This window comes from Tachyglossus aculeatus, chromosome 17 (assembly GCF_015852505.1).
Source record: "Tachyglossus aculeatus isolate mTacAcu1 chromosome 17, mTacAcu1.pri, whole genome shotgun sequence".
In the NCBI taxonomy this organism is placed as follows: domain Eukaryota; kingdom Metazoa; phylum Chordata; class Mammalia; order Monotremata; family Tachyglossidae; genus Tachyglossus; species Tachyglossus aculeatus.
The window spans coordinates 16,900,433-16,916,748 of NC_052082.1; the positions used below are offsets into that span (position 1 = coordinate 16,900,433).

The 16,316-nt window shown below is 42.4% G+C and overlaps 1 protein-coding gene across 1 annotated transcript in view; it reads left to right on the top strand.

Annotated features, from left to right (window-relative positions):
* The window catches only part of CLYBL (citramalyl-CoA lyase), a 192,252-nt gene that overhangs the window by 148,792 nt on the left and 27,144 nt on the right, over window positions 1-16,316 (top strand). The gene's annotated exons all lie outside the window — the stretch shown is intronic.

Sequence of the window (16,316 nt, forward strand, 5' to 3'; positions counted from 1 at the left end):
CTGCTGTGTGACCTTGGACAAGCCACTTAACTTCTCTGTGCCTCAGTTACCTCATCTGTAAATGTGGATTAAGACTGTGTGCCCCACGAGGGACAACTTGATTACCTTGTTTCTACCCCAGTACTTAGAACAGTGCTTGGCACATAGTAAGCTCTTAACGAATACCATTATTATTACCAACTCCAGCTTCCTGGGTGGTAGTAATTGTTCCCAAGCCCAAGTACACAGAAACAGTTTGCACATACTTCCACAAACATATTAAATGCAGGATGGCAAATCAGCTTCCAAATGCTCCAAATTTAAAGTAAATTTTAAAAAATCCACCCCCACACTTAGACCATAACAGCAGCAGATGGACAGAGGAAGAAACGGTTCATAGTCACATTTTGTACCATTAATATAGACCCTTGCATACTGCAATACACAATTTACCATCTGCAATCCCTTGTCCTTTCATTTCTGCTGAGGCACTGATTCAAGATTCAGGATTTTTTTTTTTTTTTGCAAGTTAGAGCAAAAATATTAAGCACATGCCTAATTTTACAGAGATAACAATAAGCTTCATTCTGACCTTTCTGAAGCAGTGAAGAGCCTGAAGATTATTCAGGCAATAGTGGGAAATTTCTGAATCTTTCACTATTATAATGCCTCACTGCGTCAGACAATACCCCATTCAGATCTTGCTTCCCACGGTGGTTTCCTCCTGAATATTCAGTCATGAAAATAACAGTCTAATCATAGATTAAGTAAAAGGTAAATAATCACATCCCCATGATGCATAATCCAAACTAAAAATCAGAACTCAGTCACTCTCCTAGTGTCAACTCCCATCTTTGCATGGGTGAACCTAAAGCACTCTTCTACTCCAACCCTCTCTCCTTTTCACCAGTCTCACTTAGCATATTACCTGAGGGCCTCATCATTTGACTGTCTCTCGCTCATCTCAAATACAATACACATAGAATTCCCCTCTTTTCCTTAACCCTAACATCTCCCTCTCCCCTTCCTGTGCCCTCCCTTCACTCTCCAATCTTTCTTTTTCTCCATCTCTGCCTCTGTGGTTCTTTTTATGTCTCTCTCTGGGTTCGGTTCTCTCTGTCTTCCTCTCTGTAATTTTGACCCCATCCCTTGTTTCACTTTTTACTCAAAATAGGATCACTGTTTCTCTCCCAACCTCTCTAATCCCATCAGGGCCAGGTGTATCACTCCATTGTTTCCAGGTCAAAGTAGTGATACTGTCTTTAAGCAGAATCCCAGAACCTTTTTGTGTTATAACCTGGAAGAACTGCCATGAGGAGAGTGGCATCTGATATCCCTTTGGCCTCCATTAGAACCCCTGTCTTTTGCTCCCAGAGTTCATCTGGCTTCTTTTTGATCAAGGCCCAGTCCTTAGGGTAACCTTCTTTCTCTCCGTCATCATTTCCCCTTGCAGTCTGGCATCTGTCTCATAAACCCATAACCTTGGAGTTATCCTCAATTTAAAAATGCCATCATCATCATCGCTCTCTTTAAACCCACTTATTCAATCTGCCACCAAATCCTGTAACTTCAATCTTCACAACATCGCTAAAATCCACCCTTACCTCTCCATCCAAACTGCTGCCACGTTAATCCAAGCACTTAGCCTATCCAGCCTTTATTACTGTATCAGCCTCCTTTCTGACCTCCCTGCCTTCTGTCTCTCCCCACTACAGTCCATACTTCACTCTGCTGCCCAGATCATTTTTCTACAAAAACGTTCAGTCCATGTTTCCACACTCAAGAACCTCCGGTGGTTGCCTAGCCGCCTCCACATCAAATAGAAACTCCTCACCATTGGCTTTAAATCACTCACTCACCTTGCCCCCTCCTACCCCACCTCACTGCTCTCCTACTACAACCCAGCCCTCCCTCTTCATATCCAAGAGAGGATCACTCTACCCAGCTTCCGAGCTTTTTTATGGCATTTGTTCAATACTTAATATGTGCTAGGCACTGTGCTAAGCACTGGGGTAGATAAAAATGAATCAAGTTGGATACAATCCCTGTCCCACATGGGGCTCTCAGTCTTAATCCCCATTTTACAGATGAGGTAACAGAGGTGTGAAATGACTGGCCCAAGGTCACACAGCAGACAAGTGGGGGAGCCAGACTTAGAACCCAGGTCCTTCTGACTCTCAGGCTTGTGCTCTATCCACTAGGCAACACTGTTTCTCAGAGGAAAGCCCTCATGTGGCTTTGCATGACATCCTACCTCACCAAGCCACCCCACCAAAGAACTTCAGCATGCCTAGCACATCCTGAAGTGAAGGAAGCCACTCAAGAATGAACTTCGGGATTCTAAAGCCTAATAATAATAACAATAATCGCATTTATTAAGCCCTTACTATGTGCAAAGCACTGTTCTAAGCACTGGGGAGGTTACAAGGTGATCAGGTTGTCCCACGGGGCTCACAGTCTTCATCCCTCTTTTACAGATGAGGTAACTGAGGCACAGAGAAGTTAAGTGACTTGCCCAAAGTCACACAGCTGACAATTGGCAGAGCTGGGATTTGAACCCAAGACCTCTGACTCCAAAGCCCATGTGCTTTCCACTGAGCCACGCTGCTTCACTGGCATAAATAGCCATCAGCAACTAGCAGCACGGTATCACCCAACCCTTACATACTCCCAACTACCACCTCAGCACTTCTTATGCACTAACAACCACCTGCTAGCACTTTAGTAACTAGGGATTTACAGATTCTGTTATACAAGTACTTTTGATATACAGACTCTGTTATGCAAGTACTCTTCCAGATATCCATCGCCAGTCTCTTCCTCCTAACTACAAATGATTTTGTGTCTGTCTTCCCCCATTAGATTGTGAGATCTTAAAGGGCCAGGATCATGTCCTGTATTGTAATAATAATAACAATAATAATAGTGGCATTTATTAAGTGCTTACTATGTGCAAAGCAGTGTTCTAAGCACTGGGGAGGTACAAGGTGATCAGGTTGTCCCATGGGGGGCTCACAGATTTCATCCCCATTTTACAGATGAGGTAACTGAGGCCCAGAGAAGTGAAGTGACTTGCCCAAAGTCACACAGCTGACAATTGGTGGAGCCGGGATTTGAACCCATGACCTCCGACTCCAAAGCCCATGTTCTTGCCACTGAGCCACGCTGCTTTATTCTCTTAGTATTAATAGTAATAATATCTTTATTAAGTGCCTACTAGGTGCTAAAAGCTAGAACAAAAACAAGATTCTGAGAGCAGACACTGTCCCTGTCCCACACAGGGTTCACGACCTCTTTTATCCCTGTTTTACCAATGAGGAATCTGAGGCCCAGAGAGATTAAGTGATTTATATAAGTTCACACAGTAGGCTGATGGTGGAGCTGGAACTGAAACCTGGGTCTCTTGACTCACTGTCCTGCGTTCTTTCCTCTAGGCCTCCCAATACTCTCCAAAGTGCTTAGGGTAGTGCTCTGCACACAGCAGGCATCCAATAAATATTATTGGTCCATTGATTGTTACTGCTGACCAGATTTGTTTGCTAATTTCATGTGCCAGAAAGCCTCTCGGGGGGCAGATTTACAGGCTCCTTAGCCCTGTGAAACCATTTTTTGTAATTCTTCCCTAGTGTTATGTAGGCTGCAAAATTGGTGTTTTTTTCTCTTTGTGTATTTTATTGCCCAAACATAATTACTGGAGCTAATTCTGTGCTGACTGGAGAATGTTGGGGGTTTTTTTGTTTGTTTGTTTTAATATTTATAAAGCATCGACAGTGGCCTGGGCCCAATTTGAACACACACTCCCACACCACGGTCCTTCTCTTTTAAGATCTTACATCCCATGTTCTCATGAAATGACATAAAGCTAAATAAAAGCACGAATGCCCAGAGACAATTTTTTCAGGATAGTTTTAGACAGTCCATAACAGTCCATAGAGCCCGGTTCCCTGTGTCACTAGAAATGGGAAATCCCCCTGTTTCTGGCTCACATAGCACTAGGGATTCCCAGAGGAATCCCAGAGCCCCTGGGCTCTACAGAAGGAAGTATTCTAACAGGGCTGCCCTCGTCTTGATTTTTCTTTTCTGTTTCCCTTCTTGTGGTTATTTTGCTTGTTGGGGATGTTGGGGATGCGTGGTTTTGATTTTACCCTGTTTATGTTTTTCTTCTTAATGACCAATAGCCTTGAAGTGGATCCCATGAGGTAGAGTGATGGCTAGACAGAGGCTTGAGGGACGCAAGGGTCTTCATGCCGTAAATTGGAAGGAATGACAAGATTTGGGAAGCTGTTGTAGAAAGTAGGAATTGGGACATGTGGCTTCCTATCGCACCACCAGCTGGTAGGAGCCGGTGCCATATTATAGTTCTAGGGCTGGTGTCAGAAGGAGCGGCCCCAGGTTTCTGCCACACAAACCTTCCCCTTGCAAAACAAGCTGGAATGACATCCGGTCTCGGCCAGGAACAAAGACATCCAGAAAAGAAATCCAGGCTTGAATGGATTTTATTTGCTCCATCAGAACAAATCATTTCCTTCAGTGGTGTCATTCAGATTATAAATTCCTCTAGTGCCATATCATTTTTCCAAAATATCATTCTGTACATGCCTCCCCTCTCCTCAAAATCCTCCAATAGTTGCCCGTCTCTCTCTGCATCAAGCAGAAACTCCTGACCATGGCTTTTAAGACACTCAATCAGTTCTCTCCCAAATACTTACCCACGCTTCCAAATACAAACCAGTCAACACACATTTAGCTCTTCTAATGCCAACCTATTCACTGTACCTCACTCTTATGCCTCTCACCATGGACCCTTGCCTATGCCCTCCCTCTCACCTGGAACTTCCTCTTCCTTCAAAACTGGCAGACCACTGCTCTCCCCATCTTCAAAACCTTACTAAAATCAGAATTCCTCCAAGAAGACTTCCCTGACTAATCATCCATCTCCCCATCCTATTTCCCACCCTATGCTCTTGAGTCTTCACTCCCCAAGCACTTAAGTTCTAATAATAATAACAATGATGATTGTATTTGTTAAGTGCTTACTATGTGCCAAGCACTGTTCTAAGCGCTGGGGTAGGTACAAGGTAATCAGGTTGTCCCACGTGGGGCTCATAGTCTTAATCCCCATTTTACAGATGGGGTAACTGAGGCACAGAGAAGTTGTGACTTGCTTCAAGTCACACAGCAGAGAAGTGGCGGAACCAGGATTAGAACCCATGTCCTCTGACTCCCAAGCCCATGCTCTTTCCACTAAGCCATGCTGCTTCTCACTTTTATCCCTCCCCCTGTAATTTACAGACATGTACATGATAATAATAATTATAAGATTTGTTAAGAAAGTTAGTATTTTGAGAGTTTTTTTAATATGTCTTTTGATCTCTATTTCCCTAACTCCTTTTTTAGTGATATTTGTTAAGCTAATCAGGTTGGACAGAGTCCTTGTCCCCCATGGGACTCACAGTCTTAATCCCCATTTTACAGATGAGGTGACTGAGGCACAGAGAAGTTAGGTGACTTACCCAAAGTCACCCAGCAGACAAATGGTAGAGCCTGGAGTAGAACCCAGGTCTTCTGACTCCCAGACCAATGAGTTTCCACTAGGCCACTCTACTTCTCATTATCACTTCATTATCCAAATTATTGTCTTGTCCATTCATCTTCCCTGCTGATATCTACAATGTCTCTTGCTTTCCTCCCTCACCCTGGGGTTAGTGGCATGTTGAAGTAATTGAAGAGAAGACAGAAGGATGGAAAATGATCTCAGGTCAATCAATCAAATTTATCTAGTGCTTACAATGTGCCGGGCACTCTACTAAGCACTTGGGAGAGTACAGTATAACAGAGTCGGTAGATTCATTCCTTACCCACAATGAACTTTGCAGCAACTTTGGCAAGATTCCTTTAAAATCATGTTAGTTCATGATGAACCCCTTAAAAGAGAACTTAATTTTTCTCCTGTTTCCAATTGTAGTTTGGAGAGCTGCTAGACTGTTAAGTCAAAAGACCCTGAGGAGTGAATGATTGATCATTTTAAAATGAGAATTTTTTTTGACAATAATTGAAATGTCCAAAGATGAAACTTACTGATGATATCAGGTGGGTTTTGGTCTATGTCTTTTCATTTAAAAACTCGTTCACCTATGAGAATAATCTGTGGGACTCTATGGTTCGGTTCAGTGTGCGCCAGAAAATGACTTTCTTTCCCCGATTTATAATTGAATCTTGATGCATGATTCCATCATCCTGTAATTCATTCATTCTCTCCAGGAAGACTAACGCAGCTAAAGAAATCTTGTTTGTGATGGTAATCGGCGATACAGCAGAAAGCATCCTCCGGAAAGAGAAAAAAAAAACCCTCAAGGACTACATCTTGCAATCAGCTTAAATTAGTGAGGTTGATTTGTTTTCACTGAAAGCCTGTTTGTATCTCCTTCCTAGATGTTTATACTTCTGTCAGTAAACTTTTATAACCTCATACTTATGCAGACAAGATTCTTTGTGTCAGCACCTTACTGAAAGTGTTGCTAAAGCTTTTGGCTCACATATGGTGGGACAGCATTGATGATTGGAGTGCTGGGCTGGAAGGGTAGTATTTGCTCAGGAAAGATAGGCAGGAAAAAAGGAAGGTGGTGTGTTTGGTGCACTAGCAGAGAGCATGGCCTAGAGGAAAAACCGTGAGCCTGGGAGCCAGAGGACTTGGGATCTAATCTCAACTCAACCATGTACCTACTGTGTGACCTTGGGCAAGTCACTTAACTTCTTTGTGCCTTAATTACCTCATCTGTAAAGTGAGGATTCAATACATGTTTCCCCTTCCAACTTAAAATGTGAGTCCTATGTAGGACAGGTACTGTGTCTGACCTTATCTTGTATCTTCCCCAGTGCTTAGAACAGTGCTCAGTGCTTAGAACAGTGCTTGGCACATAGTAAGCGCTTAAAAATACCATCACTGTGGTATTATTATTATTAATAATAATAATATTACTACAGTGATGGTATTTTTAAGCGCTTACTATGTGCCAAGCACTGTTCTAAGTGCTGGGGTAGATACAAGGTAGTCAGGTTGTCCCACATGAGGCTCACAGTCTTCATCCCCATTTTACAGATGAGGTAACTGAGACCCAGAGAAGTTAAGTGACTTGCCCAAGGTCACACAGCAGACATTATTATCATCATTAATATTGTCATTATTATTATTATTATTACCCCAAACACAGAGGTAAACAGAAAGTGTGTGTCATTTCTATTGATGCCTGTTTACTTGTTTTGATGTCTATCTTCCCCCTTCTGTAAGCCCAGTGCTGGGAGGGATGGTCTCTATTGCTGAATTGTACTTTCCAAGCACTTAGTACAGTGCTCTGCACACAGTAAGCACTCAATAAATATGATTGAATGATTGAATGAATGAATGAATGAAAAGAATAAGGGCGTTGTCATGGGAATAGACTCTTCTCGACCTCCAAACTAGGGGAAGTTGGTGAGACCTTCTTGGGGTAAGGCAGCATTAGAAGTATCATTAGAGGCAGCATAGACACAGGCCTTGGAGTCAGAAGAACCTGAGTTCCAATCCCAGCTCCTCCACTTGTCTGCTCTGTGACCTTGGGCAAGTCACTTCACTTCTCTGTGCCTCAGTTACCTCATCTGTAAAATGGAGATTAAAATTGTGAGCCCCTTGTGGGACAGGGACTGTTTCCAACATGATTAACTTTTATCTACCCAGTCTTAGTACAGTGCCTGGCACATAGTAAGCACTTAACAAATACCATAAAATTAAAAAAAGGCACCAAAGCATCCTCTGGGACTAATCAGGTGCCGAAAGGGGACTTTAATGGCCAGTGAATATGCTGGAAAATCAATTTAGCATGTCAGACGTCATAAAACCGATGGGCCCTGAGGACAGTTCCTGGCTTAGGAAACCACCAATGCAGATGACCCTCTCAACTAGATTCTAGGGCCAATCGATGGCCCTTGTGTCCCACCCATTTCCAGGCAGCAGGACCCACTGCCCATGTGCTGCCCTGGAGCCCAGTTGAAATCCTTTCCTGCCCTGCCTCAGCCTGTCTGAAGGAGCCTAACTAAATTTGGATCACTTGTCCCAAACCTCATTACCTGAGCCAGTTCTGATCTAAAGATGTTTGGATGTGTGACTTTCCAGTGCACCAGTGGATAATTACTCAAAATATCAATCAGTTGGTGTCATCTGTTGAGTACTAACTGTTTGTGCAGAGCACTACACTAAACACTTGGGAGAGTACAGTACAATACAGTTGGTAGATATGATCCCTGAGGGAGCTTACAAAACATACCAAGGTTTTTCCACTTAAAAAAATTTCCCCAATCCATTCCCAGTTCCCATCATTCTATCCTGAACAAGGAGCCTTGCTTGGCAATCATTCTTTTGCCTCATTGTAGGAGATGGAGGTGTGGGTGAACCACATAGAGATGGTAGTTCAAGCCATGGGAGAGGATGAACCCCCGAGAGAATGAGTGTATAGCAAGAAGGGGAGGGAACCCAGAACAGAGCAAAGTGAGGGGATGAGAGGTGGAATTTCCCTGAAAAGATTCTTCTCCCTCTGTCCTGGGAGGTTCTGATATTCACGAAGGAACAGGAGTTGGGAGTTTGGCTGGAACTGGAACCAACATGAGGTGCCCCCACCACCAAGCCACTTTTTTCTTTTAATATGGTATTTGTTAAGTGCTTACTATGTGCCAGGCCCTGTACTAAGCAATGGGGTAGACAAAAGATAATTGGATTTGACACGGTCCCTGTCCCACACAGGGCTCACAGACTTAATCCCCATTTTACAGATGAAGTAATTGAGGTCCAGATGAATTAAGTGACTTACCTGAGCAGGCAAATGGCGGAGTCAGAATTAGAACCCACGTCCTCTGACTCCCAGACCGGTGATATTTCCACTAGGCCATGCTGCATTCTCATTAACACTCCAGCTAAAAGCTAAATCTGCCCACCTCCTCAAAGGATCTCCAAAGTAGGAGCCATTCCAGTCGAAAAGAGATTCTTTCCCATACCCCTTCTCTCCTCAGATTCCTAAAGAGGCAGATATGTCTCTTCCGGCATCAATCCCGGGATTTCCTGTGACCTACCAAAGGGACCCTAACCCAGCGGCCCATCTGCACTGCAAAAACTTGGGCTGTTTCAGTCCTTTGCATGAAAGTATTGATTGCTAGTAGACTGTTAACCCTTACTGTATGTGCTTACTGTTATTAATAATAATGATAATTGATATTAATATTATTAATGATCGATAGCAATAATTGTGTAATTTGAGGTTTATCATGAGCCAAGCATCGTACTAAGTGCTGGTATAGATACAATAGAAGCATATCAGATACGGGCCCTATGTCACATGGGGCTCAGAGATTAAGGGATAGGGAGAACAGGCAGCTTCTCCCCATTTTTGTAAAACAAAAATTAAAGCACTGAAAAGTGAAGTAACTTGCCCAAGGTCCCACAGCAGGCAGGTGAGGGAGCTGGGATTAGAACTCAGGTCCCCTGGCTTCCAGGCCCATGCTCTTTCCACTATTCATTCATTCATTCAGTTGTATTTATTGAGCGCTTACTGTGTGCATAGTACTGTACTAAGCACTTGGGAAGTGCAAGTTGGCAACATATAGAGACGGTCCCTACCCAACAACGGGCTAACCGTCTAGAAGCAGGAGACAGACAACAAAACAAAATATATTAACAAAATAAAATCAATAGAATAGTAAATATGCTGCTTCTCACATTCATTCATTCAGTCATATTGATTGAGCACTTACTGTGTGCAGAGCACTGTACTTCTTCCTTTGTCTCTCCCGAGTCCCAGAACCACCTCTACTGTTGATTGCATAGTGGGAATATGTAAGCCTTGTGGTATGGCCTTAAGTTAGAGTTCCTAAAGGATACAAGCCAAGTACACTCAAACCCTTCTCAATGCAATACTCACCCTCAGGCCTTAAAAGCTATGGCAGGTTTTCCCTCCCCCTCAGACTGTGAGCTCTATAGGGAACAGGGACTGTATCCAACCTGATGATCTTGTACCTATCTCAGTGCTTAGCCCAGTGTTTGGCACATTATTATCATTATTATTATTATATTAGGTTGGGGGTAAAGGGTAGCTCCCAGGAATCTGTGATGCTACTCCTGCTATTATAGAACATGTCAAGAACATCCCAAGAGGCTCTACAGAAGGGTGAAGGAATAAAAATTCTTCTTAAAAATTTAGGGGGAGGGAAGGGAGATTGAAAGGGGTTTCCTAATGTTCCCCTTACCTTCCTAAATAGTAAAGGAGCTCTCACAGGTTCAGGGAGGTGAAGGGGTCCCATTGTGTGAGAAGATCCAAGAGAGTGTAGGGAATTACAAGATGGTGGCACTGCCATTTTGGATTATCTCATCAGGGCATGGTATGTTTCCAGTTTGGCAGGCACCCAAACACGTTCAAGGGAAGCAAAAATGACGCGTTTGGAAAATGAATATTGTATGAATAACAACTGCCTTCTACCCCATTCCTACTTGTTTAAAGTAATCAGGTATGCCATCTCGCTTAAACATCAACCTTTTTTATATATTTCCCACCCAAGGAGGGGAAGAAGCTCTGTTGTAGAAAATGCCTCTTAGCTGGAATATTTAGTAGGATCCTGAACCCAAGGTCTCATGGATGAAAACTATGTTCTGTCCTCATTTAAATCTGAGGTTCTGCCTCTTACAGGCTAGTTTTCCTTGAGAAAATTCATCCAATTCCTGATCTCCAACCACAACACAGCCCGCACATTTCACTCTTCTAATACCGATGTACTCACTGTACTTCAATCTCATCTTTCTTGCTGCTGACCCCCTTGCCCACACCTTCCCTCTGGCCTGAAACTCCTTCCCCCTTCATATCTGACAGACCACTACTCTCCCCACCTTCAAAGCCCTAAGAAAGTCATGCATCCTCCTTGAGGCCTTCCCTGATGAAGCCCTCTTGTCCCCTATTCTCTCTCCCTTCTGTGTCACCTTTGCACTTGGGTCTGTACCTCCAGAGCATTTTGCTTTTTACCCAACCCCGACGGCGCTTACATACATAGCCATCTGTAATTTATTTTAATGTCTGTCTCTCCCTCTGGTCTGTAAGTTCCTTATGGACAGCAACCGTGTACTCTCCCAAGCGCTTAGTACAGTGTTGTGCATGTGGTAAACGTTCAGTAAATACTATAAATCAATCGATTGATCAATCATCAGATTTGCAAAAGATATTCAAGTGGTAAACGTTCAGTAAATACCATAAATCGATCGATCGATCAATCATCAGATTTGCAAAAAATAGTCGAGTCATGGAAGAAGCCCTCTTTGGGGACATGGGTTTGTAATTCTCGTTTTATCTGTAACAGACAGAGAAGACAGGAGAGAACGGTAGAAAAGAGAGGTGAGAAAATAGATGTGTGGGCCCTTGAAGTAAGAACAGGTGCTAAGATTTGGGGATCTCACAGGAAGGCATTGATAGGAGTAAGGTAAAGGAGCAAGCAGTCTGGATGATCATCTGGAAAAGGAAATTCCTGGGAAATCCCAGGTTAGTCCATCAGCTCTGCAGTCAGCTCCACTGTCAGAGTGAAACAGAGGCAAAAGGCTGTTAAAGATGAGCTTCTCCCCACCCAATAAGACTTTTTGAAGGTTTTTGTTTTTCTTTTTTTTCTGGTATTTCTGTATTGTATTCAAAATTAACAAAAACCTTTCACTGGCAAATAGCAACACAAATCATCAATGGTATTTATTGAGCACTTACTGTGTGCAGAACAAATGATTTTGCAATGAAATGGGTAAAATGTTTTTAAAGTGGTTGTATTAGTGTTTCCTTTTTAAAAAAGTTTTTGAGGGTTTTTTTTACATTTGGATCCCTATAAGAATAATTATCCGTGTATATTTTTTACACTGAAATCTCATGTGACATAAATGATCAACTCAGCACAATAGCAACTTTCCAAACCAGTAAATATTTTGCCTTAATTCCTGGTGCTTCAGAGGAAAAAAGAATCTGATTTTGTGTTTCACCACAAACCTCAGTTCTAAATTTTCACACCATGTAGTGTGAAAAGGTAACTTAGGTTGTCTGGCCCCAAATCTATTTTTTCATAGAATTATTCATTTTATGTATAAGTACAGTATATAGTCTTGTATTTATTTTCTAAAATGGACAAATAGTTTTGAGCGTGTATGTTGGCAAAGTAATTAAAAATTCTACAGTGTCACCTTGAATGCGAATCTCTATTTAGTAGTTATAGTCAGTTATAATTGTCTACTTTCTGAGGCAACCCTGTCACTAAACACAACTCTTAATGCTGACCATACCGCCTACTGTAATTTATTATTTTACCAAGTTATTATATAATACAATGGTAATCTTTTCTGCCTTCAGTGTTTTCACTTTTCATCCCAATATCAGATACAGAACAGTAATTAATAAGCAGGACTTAATTTTAAAAGGGTGCTATTTTAGTCTCTGAATCTTCTTTTGTTTTTGTTTTCTATGATGAACTTTACAGTATCTTTCAAACACATTTCATAATTATTATAATTTACAATCATAATATTATCACTCAAATCGCCTTTATTTTTGACCAAAGTGAATGGCTGTGCTCCATAACTCCTCAGTACGGTAAACAATAAGATCCCTGAAGAGAAAAAAGAGAAAGAAGGCAATAGACACATTCTACAAAGACATAATAATTTTTTTGTAAAATTTGGCTATTTTAACCACTGTGAGTGACAAAAGATGTACGAGTAAGGAAAAGGACAGAGTATAGTACTAACTTCTAGAGTTTAGAAAACTTACTACTGTTCTTATTTTAATAGTCAAGTCCCAATTAGTCCATAGATCTTTATTTTTGATTCATTATTATTGTTGTATCCTCCTTTTGGTAATTTACACAGAAGTTGCTCTGCATTGCCTTACAACCTGAGGGGAGGGGAAAGGAGGCGAGCGTGCTCATTCGGCTGTTACGAAAGAGCGATCAAGCTATTATTTAAGGCCTTTATTGAGGTGTGTTTATACTTTGTAGTTTTATAAATAAGCCCAAGGGCTCCTTCTCAGTTGTCACATTCCTCCTTGAATCTTGTATTCTGTCTGTCTCATCCTATCCGACGGGAGAATTGATGCTGCTCTAATCCCTGGAAGTTTGGAACTAATGAACTAACTGCTGAGCTGCCGCCATGGAGCGTGGTCCCAAACTATACTGTACTTCACACTCGATTTATTCTCCAGATGGCGAGACTGAGCCACCCTGCCGGGAGGGACCACCTCTTCCACTGGAGTGTAAAAGTGGACGGATGTTGTTTTCTTTGCAGATTTGATCATTCAGAGCTAGAAACTCGCAAGGATGATTAGTTATTAGCTTTAATGGGTGCCAATTGAACCAACTGCATGCAGATTTTCTTCTTTAAAGAAAAAAAGTCTGCGGGTCTTAGAGACTGTTGCTTGATCTGCCTGGCTACGTCACTGAAGTCCTTCTCTTTCTGGAGTGACAGGAATCCATGGCCCCTGAAATGTTTGCCTTGTTCTCTCGCCCAACCAGAGCCAGATATTACAGAGGATTTGGAACCTGGACGTGTTTACTGGCCTCCCTAGAGAGAACAGAGCAAGGAAGATGAGTAAAACTTGTAACTTGGATGCACATGTCTCTTCCACTGGGTGCTCTGGGGTCACCTCTCACTTGCTTGATCAGTTCCATTTCTTATTACCTCATCACTGAAAACAATTTACCTGCTCTGACTCACTGTTAGAAGCATCTTTTAAGAGACAGAAGATGGCGATTCCAGCGAGGAGCTTCTAGTTCCACTATCCCATCTCTGCCAACCCAGAGACCTCATCAAACCTCTTGAACATAGCGCTCTACATTGAGTGCACCACTTGTGGGCCGGGAACGTGTCTACCAACTCTGTTATATTCTACTCTCCCGAGTGCTTAGTATAGTGCTCTGCACACAGTAAGCGCTCAATAAATGCGATGGATTGATTGATTGCATCCCTGACCCAGCGAAAATGATTCAAGCCCTTATTTTCCCTGTTTTAAAAACTGAGACAGGTAATACTCAGAAAAACAGCCCCGGCTTTCTCCAGGGATGAGCCTCATGAACAGCTTCCTTCTTTTTCCCTCGTGATCTGTGTCTCTTCCGATGGGGCGCAGGGTGATCCTGTCTGGAGGAGACTGGCTGTGGGGCCCTGGCTGGAGACAGCTACACTGCTCCACAGCTGGTCATGCCCCTAACTGTCACCATTCTAGTCTGGAGACCAGAGGGACCAATGGATCTCACTGAGAGAGACAGGGGCCGACAGAATCCATGTGTTTTGGGATGGGGTTTTTTTCATCGTCGAGTGAAAGGAGGCTTCCCTGGCTGAGGCAGCTAGAACTAAAAGTTAATTGTTCTCAGAATCTGAATCTCTCCTCAACCCAACAGATGGCCTGGGTGTGTTTGCAAGCACAGTAACATATTTCGCCATTAAAATACCAAAAGGAAAAATCCCAACATGCTTGCCGGTTGCTGTAAATTCAGTGAAGTGGCTGGATATTTTGGGATACATACCAGAGGGACGCACACTTAGTTTATGTAAATTGCGGCAAGCAACAGCCTGTTAATATGGATGTTGTATGGAAATACACCTAAAAAGACATAATCTGTTTTTGTGGCGATGAGAGTGGAGGAGATTGTTTTCAGCGTGGGCCAGAAAGTTCTAAGAATCTGCTGTGTGTGCAGGGGGCTCGTTGTTGCAATCTGAAAGCTACTAATCAGATTAGATCATTTTTCTTTAATGTTCCCCAATTTGGAATTGTGTACTTCATTTGCAGCCAATTTTGCAAGATCTTAATTTTACTAAGCAAACCACAGTGTGCATAAACCGTGGCAATGCAGCAGCAGTTGAGATCATAAATCGGCCTGGAGCTTGAGCTTTGAACTAATAGCGTGCTTCCAATCCAAGTGGAATCTTCGGGCCAACTTAGAAGTTAGCTTCTGTTCCCCATTCCCACAATGACAATTTAGCAGGTTGGCATTGGCTTCAAGTCCCATCCCACTTAGAGCGGTTTGCTGTTTTGGAAAGAAGTAGAGGTATTTACAGCTTGCTGCACCAGCCCAGCTGGACTCACCCACTAGTGCCTGTTTGGGGCTCCTGTATTCTTAATGGCTATGGTATTCTCTTTGCAGTGCTGCTGCTCGATCTACATTTTATTGAGTTGACCTTTGAACTGGCACTTTTTATCATATACCATATAGGATGGACTATGTGAAAGAAAGAGAGAGGGATTCAACTGCTGGTCAGGTGTCGGAGCTTTGGGGGAAAAAGGAAGAAGTCCTCTGTAGCCCCGGGCTGTTTGATTTGAAGTTCCATTCACTTTCTGCTTCCCTGATTCCTTCCCTTTAGCTGGTGAGGGCCATCCCTTGCTTCTGTCTAAACTTTGCCTAATTAATAGCAGCCTCGGTCCTGCAAATCAGAACACCTCCAACTGGTCTTAGAGTCCCTATTCTGAACCGAGCTGATGACTGTAGGCTACTGTTTCCTCACACAGTTTAACTCAGACCACATTTAGAAGGAACCGTCACTCCCACTCACAATCTGAAACCTGCCTCCATCTGGTTTAAATCTATTGTCATATGTTGCCCCACTGATGCTTATTAGCCTGGGTATCAGGCTTGATAACTCTTTTCTCCTTGGTTTGTCTCTTTCCCAGCTAGGTATTTTTGTTGAAATGACTTTATATAGTTGGGTTTTCTTTTTTTTCTTAACCCAAACAAAAACACATTCATCAGGCAGAAGCTTTAAAGTTTTATTAGTATCATAAAACGCTTCCCAGATGAAGCTAGTTTTTGTAAGTGTTCATTCTGACAATGAGAATTTGGGAAGGGCCGTCAGCAAGTGGCGGGAATTTGGTTTTGAAACTGAAATGAGCAAGCATTCATGAAAAGCATTCGTGAGTGTTGGCTTTTTACTCTCCCTTGCAGGCAATAAAAAGTGTTTCATTTTAGAAAATTCTTCTGGAATCAGCTTATCTTCTATGGAAGATTTTTCAAACATCTTAACTATTTTGTGGAATTTTTGACCCTTGGGAGGAAAATACGTTTGACCATTTTTTTCTTGGGGATTCTTTTGAGTAAGTGTCAGGTTTGATATTGCTTTCCAGTGGTTGAGGTAGGGGTAGTGTATGGTGTCCACAGAATAGATTGGCAGCTAATCTCTGTTACATAACTGTTTTATTCATTTCTTTCAACTGAGCAACAAGATTCCACCCAGTTGAAAAAAATGGTTAGTAATAAAAGGAGAATATGGGAAAGAAGAAACAAGGTATCCATTCATTCAGTCATATTTATTGTGT